The following is a 10154-nucleotide window of genomic DNA, read 5'->3' on the forward strand; positions in this document are numbered from 1 at the left end:
ATTGCTAACTCTAAATATAACAACGACGCGCTGGAAAAAGTTAATACGTTCAAATACCTAGGAATAATGATCGACGATAAACTAAAACAAAAAAAAAAATGGATTCTATATTTTCAATTAGAGCTCTAGCAATATATACATCGGTGAAAACTGCATTTAATTCCATACATTAGCTTTTACGTGATGCGCTTACAAACATACAGACAAACATACTGAAATTTTAGATTTGGCTTCTGTTGATCTAATAAACCCCTATTAATTTTTCTTTAACATCTATTATGTACAGATATCGGCCTGTTGCAATTTTATTATTCTCAAGTACTCTCGTTTGATACCCATATGGCAACACTTAGTTTATATTATAAATTTAACTGAATTAAAGTTTTCAAATAAGTGGCAACCCGCTTCAAGAATATTTTAAAAAGTAAGTTTCCTAATCCTCTTTAGTTTAATATTCGTATTGCAATAATTCTTTTATTTTACAAATTTTAATGAATACAATTTTTCAATCGTTCGCAAATCCCCTAAAAATATTTTCAGCATTCAAATTTCCTATCGTCTTTAGTTTGATGCCAAAATTGCTATCAATTAAATTAAATTAAAGTTTTCAAATAGGTGGCTACCTTCCACAAAAATATTTGCAGCTGTAAGCCTTTGTAAATTTCTTTCTTTTGACAGCCATATTGCAGTATTAACTTTACCGTATCAATTGACCTAAACTGAAATTTAAAACACAGGGGGCAACTCTCTAATTTTTTATTCCATATTGGAAGCTAGATCTCTAGCTATACATCGGTGAAAACTGCATACAATTCCATGTTTTCGACTGATGCGTGTACAAATATACAGACAGACAAAGATTCAAAAATTTTAAAAATTGTTTATTTGGCTTCTGTAGCTTTAATAAAAACCCACCATATTAGATTTCATTTATTTTATCAATTTAATACAATAAAATTTTTCAAACAGGTGGCAGCCCTCACTCAAAATATTTTCGGCAATGAAATTTCCTAAACTCCTTCAGTTTGATACCCATATTGCGATATTCAATTTATCTTATAAATTAAATTAAATTTAAATTTTCAAACAGGTGGAAACTCTAAAAAAATATTTTTGGCTGTAAGCCTTCTCCACCCTCTTTCTTTTGACGTCCATATTGCAATATTCGTTTTTTCTTATCAATTTACTTAAACTCTGATTTTCAAACAGGTGGCAATTCTCCAATTTTTTTTCATCCTATATTTTAAGTTAGACCTCTAGCAATACATCGGTGAAAACTGCATTCAAGCACCTCAAAAATATTGTAATTGTTGCATAGTATTTTAAGCATAGCACTTCTTTAACTAAATTAGACTGTTCAAACAAGTGGCACCCCTCTTAAATTCAATTCAAAAATAAAGTTTATTCAAAATCATTTCGATTGATACCCATATTGGGGTAAATTATTTAACTTATTAAATAATTTGATTTTGATTTTCTTACATACATTCATATGGCACAAAGCTAAAACCATATTACACATCTACAGGGCAGATACTAATTTACTTCGTTTTTAAAAAAGCTTGTCGGCGAATTCAGCGTACATGCATAATTGGTTAGGTATGTATGTATGCAGATATTTAAATGCCGGTTTGCTATTCGCGCGACAAGCTTTTTTAAAAACAAAGTAAATTAGTACAAATTGTTAGTAATTTTCATTAGAGTTTGAATAACTCCTTTCACTAAATAGCTTTTAGTAACTTTAACGAGACCTTAACTTATTTTATTTTATTCATTTTAGTGCAGTTTTGACAAAGTTTTCTTGCTAAAAAATCTTTTGTTACACTACTTCATTTTATTCCTTTGATTGTACAGGTTAAATAAAAGCTTGTTTTTAAAAAATATTTTTTTTTTACATTATTTTTTTATACTACTATTCGTTGGTAAATAGTATCTAATATANATCAATTTACTTAAACTCTGATTTTCAAACAGGTGGCAATTCTCCAATTTTTTTTCATCCTATATTTTAAGTTAGACCTCTAGCAATACATCGGGGCAAACTGCATTCAAGCACCTCAAAAATATTGTAATTGTTGCATAGTATTTTAAGCATAGCACTTCTTTAACTAAATTAGACTGTTCAAACAAGTGGCACCCCTCTTAAATTCAATTCAAAAATAAAGTTTATTCAAAATCATTTCGATTGATACCCATATTGGGGTAAATTATTTAACTTATTAAATAATTTGATTTTGATTTTCTTACATACATTCATATGGCACAAAGCTAAAACCATATTACACATCTACAGGGCAGATACTAATTTACTTCGTTTTTAAAAAAGCTTGTCGGCGAATTCAGCGTACATGCATAATTGGTTAGGTATGTATGTATGCAGATATTTAAATGCCGGTTTGCTATTCGCGCGACAAGCTTTTTTAAAAACAAAGTAAATTAGTACAAATTGTTAGTAATTTTCATTAGAGTTTGAATAACTCCTTTCACTAAATAGCTTTTAGTAACTTTAACGAGACCTTAACTTATTTTATTTTATTCATTTTAGTGCAGTTTTGACAAAGTTTTCTTGCTAAAAAATCTTTTGTTACACTACTTCATTTTATTCCTTTGATTGTACAGGTTAAATAAAAGCTTGTTTTTAAAAAATATTTTTTTTTTACATTATTTTTTTATACTACTATTCGTTGGTAAATAGTATCTAATATACTCCATTTTATTATTTCGTTTTATCGCGATTTTTAAAGAACTTGGTGTTTTCAGAACAATATTAATATTTAAAATTGCTGGATTTGTATAACTTGCACCCTCAAAATATAAAATATAAAAGATATAGTGGTTATCAACGGAAAAAGACGTACACAAAAATCGTATGGAAAGGCGATTTTTTTATATTAAATATCTTTTGCTGCATTGTCATAATATCGAGCCAAATGGACTACTGATAAACTAGAACCGAGCGGCAGCATGGATAAATTACGATTTCGCTTATATTATCGATATTTATGTGTTTTAATCTATTTAAAAAATCATTTAAAATCTTATAGGAAATTGCCTTATTTTACGGCCTTTACTGTTTTATAAGTTACAATATATGCCCAAGCTGTGTGGAGCTGACGATACAAACATATATTCAGGCTCACAAGCTTGTAATTATACATTTTTCTTTATTTAATTTGAAATAGTATGCACAAACGGATTAAAAGTACTAAATAATTAGTACCTTTTCTACTACTTTAAAATGCGTGACCGGAATAGACCTGCCGAAAAAGTGAGGTTAAGTTACTGACAACACCTTGTTATTATTACACCATGATTTTACTCATGATACAAAAAGGAAGGTAGTTTCATTTAATGGCATTCGTTGTTGTTGTTAACCATTTGACTTTTAATAAAATTATGAAGTTTCATCAAATTCATGCTACCTGATCACTAGAACAAATATTTTTTTTTTAAGCAGTAGAAGTACATTGAAAGATGTGGAATATGATGAATTAGAAAATTACGCCAGCTACATGACTTCGAAAATGGGGTTGACGACTAGCAGCCCTATTCTAATAAAACCTCACAACTGAGTTGTGAGCAAAAATTTGTGAGATTTCTTGTGAGGTCTATTTTGTGAGGTTATTCTTGGCCACACCTCATAAGAAAAAAGCTCAAAAAAATTNTCACAACTGAGTTGTGAGCAAAAATTTGTGAGATTTCTTGTGAGGTCTATTTTGTGAGGTTATTCTTGGCCACACCTCATAAGAAAAAAGCTCAACAAAATCACCATACGAGGTGAAAAGCGTTTGCTGTCAAACAGCTGTTTCGTAAATAAAATATAGACAAAAGATGGATGCTCAACCACAGGAAAAGTAAGAATTTTTGCAATTTGTATATTTCTTTTTGATAATTACTTATTTTATTTATCTTTATTTCTATCTCGAATTCAAAAAGAAAGAACAACTCAGGAGCAGCTGCAGTTCTTCGTGCAATGCTGCAATGAGCATCCTGAGTTGCAGCGTTTTAAATGTGTGCCCAACAACCCGCAACTTTTGCAGAAGTTGTGGACAGAGGTGGCGGACACTCTCAACTCAATGAGAGGTCCAACACGAAGTGCGGCCAAGTGGAAAGAAGTAAGTAAGATTTTTCTGTGCTTGTTTCTACACATATGTATGTTTTCTGCGCAGTCACTTATGCATTGGAAGCACCAGTTGCGCAATCGTGCGCGAAGAATAAAAATGCAGGCTCAAATGACTGGAGGAGGGCCTCAAACCTCTGATATAACAGAGTTTGAGCAGCAGGCCATTGCAACCTTTGGGTCTGCAGCTGTAGACGGGTTGCCCGGTGTGCCCGGCACCTTGGGTTATCAGGTATTTATTTATAATTGTAAAAATACATATTTATCCATGCATTGAACATATCGCGCATTTAATTAAATATTGTCATAATCCAAAGAAATGTAAAATCTAGTTAAATATACAAAAATGAAAAAATTTAGCGATTACGAGTAGCTCAATTGAATAAAATATGTGCTCATTTTAACCATTTTAGTATACTTATGTAAATTTAAAACTTAAGAGGAGTTTTCTTGAGTTTTTTGTTTTCTGAGTTATGACAGTATTGAAATAAATGCGATACGCGCAAGATATAAATAGATTTTAAATTTCCAATAAGGATTTATCACCACTGTCCGTCATTGTGGAGAAAGTATCATCTCCTCCACCAGCAACGTCGACTTTTGCTCTCACAGCTGATGCGTCTGCTACGGCTGTTGTTGGCAATGTTGCGTCGCCTGCCGTTGTTGTGTTAGCGAATGCTGAGGCTTCACCAATTCCGTCGCCTACTGCAGCGAAAAAGATGTCATCAGCAGCAGTTTTAAATGCGGTGGTGGCGAACGCGGAAGCCCGCGACAGGAGAGAGGAACAAGCTATTGCTTTTCAAGAGCGTACTGTGGAGCAAAATACGCGAATCGCTGCTGCCCTTACGCAGGTGGCCCAAGCGCTAACTGGGCTTACTGAAGCCATAACAAAATTTTTTGAAAAAAATTAAGGTATGTTTTCTGTTGAAATCTAATTTTATTTTCAATTAATTTCGTTATTTATATTACAGGTGGTTGTAGTTTCTGTTGTTGTTGCAGCATAACACGTTCCCCAAGGTTATTTAATCAGATGTGGAATTATTTAATTGAATTTATTTTAAGCGACTGTTGCTCTAAATGTTAGTACAGTAAAAATGTTAAGGTACATAAATCGTTTTAATTATTGTTGAGTAGTTTTAAGAGATATTAAAAATAGAATTCCGGGTCTCAGGAACTAGTGGAATTTCCGCCATCTTGAAAAGAAGGATGGAAACGTTTTTCGCAATCAACATCAATACGGTGCATATTTTAGAAAAAACTCAGAAGTACTATTTTTCTAGCGTCATTATTTTTTTTTCTTCTTAATGAAAAATTAAAGATCACATTTTTTCACTTTTCAACAGTGGATTGTCATAAAACCGTTTATTGAATAGTATTATTTTCGTGGAAAAATTATCAAAATTTTTTTGTTAACAAGCAAAATAACTACGATAGAAGAAAAATGTAAACAACAAGTGTAGATTTTTTCGTCCAGCAAAAAGTATTCCTGAGTTTTTTCTAAAAAAAAAGAACCGTATCGATGTATTTTGTGAAAAACGTTTACACCCTTCTTTGCAAGATGGCGGAAATTCCACATGTCTTAAACTACTTAGCAATAACCAAAATGATTTATGTTCTTCACAAAAAGCCAATTTTGTTAGTCTCACTGTACTATAGTGCTTTTCATAACTTTACAACACTCAGAAACTGACAAGATTTGAGTATTTATTTTGTTATTTTTTAATTTTAATAGCTTGTTTATAAAAATATAGTTTACTCTTTAAGAAGCCCGGAACGATTTTCTTTTTCAAGTTTTGACCATCTATTTGTATTTATCAATTTTCAACTTATTTTTTTAGGAAAAGATAGTGCATGCTACAACGAAAATCAAATAACTGAAAGCTTTAAACTTAGTATACGATTTAGAATAATTCGACGAAGTTCAAAAAATGGACATCAAAATTTAAAACTTTTTAATTCGGGTTAGCAGTTTTAGAATGNTTCAAGGGGAATTCCCGACCCCCATTTCACCCCGTCCCGATCACTTTGCATGTGTGCCAGATGCTGAACTTGTATTCAAATATTTACAAGCAAAATTTTCAAAAGTTACCAAGCGGGTTCTTCAACACCGTCCACTTTCAATAAATCGGGAAAAAGTTGACGAATATAAAAAATCTTTAATCGAAACTTACAACGATATTTTGATTCAATTAAAAAATTCTGAACAACAAGGGCACAAGTCAGCTTTTATAATTAAAAGTTTACCAAGGTGTAGAGAAAAACTACTTCAGTATTTTCAAAAAATTGGGTGTAATGTTTCAGTACCCGAAGATTTTTCAGTTCTAATACAAGAAAATATTTTAAATTCAGAAGTAGATTCCGACGACGACTTCGCTGACGCTTTTTCGGCTGGCACATCAGAAGTTTCCATCGTTAAAAAAAGTTGTTCTTTACCTTCGTTTAAAGATTTTTTACAAATTGAAGAAACGACTAGCGTAACGATTAGGTCACCGAATATAAATTTTATTGAATATACAAACGACATAAAAATGGCAACACTTGAGCAAAAGAAATCTTTTATTAGCCTGTGTGCATTTATAATCCGAGAAAACTATAGTGGTGACCCACTATCGCTCGACTCATTCATTGACAAAATAAACTTAATAGAAGAATTATCGGACGAAAGTTTAACTACAACATTTATAGCATTTTTAAAATCAAAAGTCGAAGGCAAAGCGCGTGAGGTTTTATCCAGTCAAATAATTTCGGTTTATCACATAAAACATGCGCTACGCAGCAGAATTAAACCAGATAATTCCAAAGTTGTCTCTGGCAATATCGCGTCATTACATATCACAAATAACAACTATTCCGATTTTGCGAAGCGAGTAGAGGAATTATCTGATGCATTAGAGCGATCTTTAATTATTGAGGATATGACTCAAGCGAAAGCCCATGAGTTAGCGGTAGAGCAGACGGTAAACGTTTGCAGGCTGAACAGTCGTTCAGAGCTAGTGAAATCCATTTTGGCATCAACAACTTTTACCGATTCAAAGGATGTAGTCGCAAAAATGATTGTAAAACACAATAATGACAATAATGAAGTCAAAGAGCGGCAGGTGTTATCGTTTAGGTCACGTGCCAATAAACCAAATAGTTTTCGAAGAGGTTTTAGAGGGCAAAACAACTACGGCTATTACAACAATAGTTTCAGATTTAATAGCAGCAATACAAATAGGCACAATAATAGCAACAACACAAGGCACAATAATCAAAATAATTACAATAGAAGTAACAATTTCAACAATAGACAAAATATTTACAGAAATATCACAAGCAATCGTTCGGCTAGCAACAGAAACAGCTCTTCTCGTTCGAATTCGAGAAATACATCTAATATTCGATTTTTAAACGCCGATGCCCCTCAGGAGCGAACACTACCAATTACCCCAGAAAAATTAATTCACTGCTTGAACCTCAACTATTCTGATTTTATTGAATTAAATTGTACCGATTCTTACAAATTATGCTCGTTTCAGACATCTCTTAATCAATATTTCCAGTGTAGCAAGAAATTCCGCTATTAAGAGTAGCAATACCATTAACATCACTGGTGTAACAACTGAAACGGTTTCAACATTGGGAACTGTAAGTACGAACTTGGTTGTATCAAATTTTTTTATTCCGCATACTCTTCACGTTGTTGACAGTTTTAATATACCTGCTGACGACATACTAGGCAAGGACTTTTTAAAGACGAACAGATGTATTATTAACTACGCAATAGACATTATAACTATCGGCATTGGGACAGAAAGCACTAAAATAGCAATTTCGCATGGTTCAAATACCGACACTTTAGTAATTCCTCCAAGATGTCAAGTTTTTCGTTTATTTAAATTGACTCATTCTAACAACCCTGTTTTTGTAGACTCTCACGAGCTTTGTTCGGGTGTTTTACATCAAAATGTGTCGTTGACACTAAAAACCCAATTTTAAAAGTAATAAATACTACGGACGAGGTAAAATACGTTCGAAACTATAACATCAAAGCTGAGAATATCAGTACTGACCGAATACCGAATTAGTCCCAAAATCCTGAAACACCTGAAGAAGTCTCGAAAAACCCGAAGGAGTTCCAAAAACTCCGAATTAGTCCCAAAAATCACAAAGTAGGCCCGAGAACCCCGAAAATCTCGAAGTAGTCCCGAAAATCCCGAAGATTTTCGTGGAACTCGAAGTTGGAAGATACTTGAATATCGCATTTGTGTTGCATAAAAAAGTAATATTTAGCTAAAAAATCGCGAATCCATTGATTCGCTCTACAAATCAAATTACAAATCAATTTGATTTCTGATTTAGAGGCGATTCAAATCACAAATAAATTTTATTTCTTATTTGCTCGACGAATCAAATCACAAATAAATTTGATTCCTTATTTCGTTGACCAAGCAAATCACAAATAAAATATATTTCTTATTTGGTTGACAAATAAAATTACAAATAAATTTTATTTTTATTTGGTCAACAAATAAACACAGGCCGATATCTGTACATAATAGGNTCCAAAAATAGAGTGACTGCTTAAAAATATTTAATAATCTTTTCAACGGAATCGTAAGAAGGAGATTTTTGATGCTGTTTTTTACTTTTTGAAGTGAAATTCCTTAGGCGGCGGTATCACAAAAATGGAGAGTGAAATTTTTAAAACTGAAAACGTTGCATGAGTGAGAAGGAAGATATAGGTAGTATAGGGAAGGGGAAAAAAGAAATAAAGCGACGCATGATGGGTACGAGTACCTACATATGTATATATGTATGTTTGAATGTACGTATGTATGTATACATATATATGGATGTCTGCCGCCACCAAGCGATATATGTATAAATGATGCAAGCGTGATTCGCGTAACTACATCCATTCGTACATATGTACATATGTTTGTATGGATATCCCTGCAGGGAAAGCTACTAGTTGTGAACTAGAATTCTACCAGTTTGCGTTTCAGCCCNCATCAGCATCTACTAATAGAAATACTAGTAGCATCATACCAGTTGATGAGATAGTCTGCCAATTCATCCCCTATGAAAAGCATTAGTATGCCTTTTAGCTCGCGGCGCTCCAACAGTCGCAATGGCCGACAGAGCAAAGCACTCGCGTGGTATGCCTGAGGTACCAGGTTCAAGCCCTGGCGCAGGGAAATTTTTGTATATTTCTTTAATTTTTATTTTTTATTTAGGGTTTTTTTTGTTATTCTTAGATTTAATAAAAAAAAATATTTTTTTTATCTATTTTTTTTATGGCACAAGCATTTCTTCCAATATATTTTTTTCTTTTTTTTTGTAATGCAACTAGATTTTTAAGTTTGTTATTTATATTTAAATTGAAATAAGTATTCCTACTTACATTGATCTAACTTTAAAAATCTTAACCACCTCCAAGCGGCCTCGAACCTGCGATCCCAGAACCAGAACCAGTAGTCTTCACGTGACGCCACAGCCGACATTTGTAAGAAAAGCAATTAATTGCGTTTTATTTTAGGCTTTGGCAATTCAAAGGCAGATGTCGCTGAACGCTTAAGTTCTTCGAAAATGTCGAACTGGTAGGCACATACTAGTTTATGAACTAGTATTTTTTCTAACTGGTTTGGGTTTTCACTGCAGGGATATTTATGATGAAGCAAACGGGCTTCGTTGATGTACTGATGTGCATATGTATGTACTTATGGACAGCAATGTGTTCATGTATGTACATATGTTTGAATGGTTGTATATTAGGCCGGGTCGATTTGTGGCGAGGCAAAAAAATCGCCCATTGCTCTGTGAAAATCATATTCTAGGGATCAAAATAAGAAACTTTGCCGAAGGAACCATACCTCTAAAACGAATTCTGATGTCCCCCAATTTGGGTCGAACTTTTGGGTAGGGGCAAATTTTGAAAAATCCCACTTTGACCCATTTAGAGTGCTCCAATCGAGTCCAAATGTATGACCGACCCCCACTAACTTTGGACGGCCGATCCACCCATGCCAGTGGCACACCCCCTGGAACCCCC

Source organism: Rhagoletis zephyria, unplaced genomic scaffold, assembly GCF_001687245.7.
Source record: "Rhagoletis zephyria isolate East Lansing unplaced genomic scaffold, Rhagoletis_zephyria_1.1 Rzeph_scaffold_01282, whole genome shotgun sequence".
In the NCBI taxonomy this organism is placed as follows: domain Eukaryota; kingdom Metazoa; phylum Arthropoda; class Insecta; order Diptera; family Tephritidae; genus Rhagoletis; species Rhagoletis zephyria.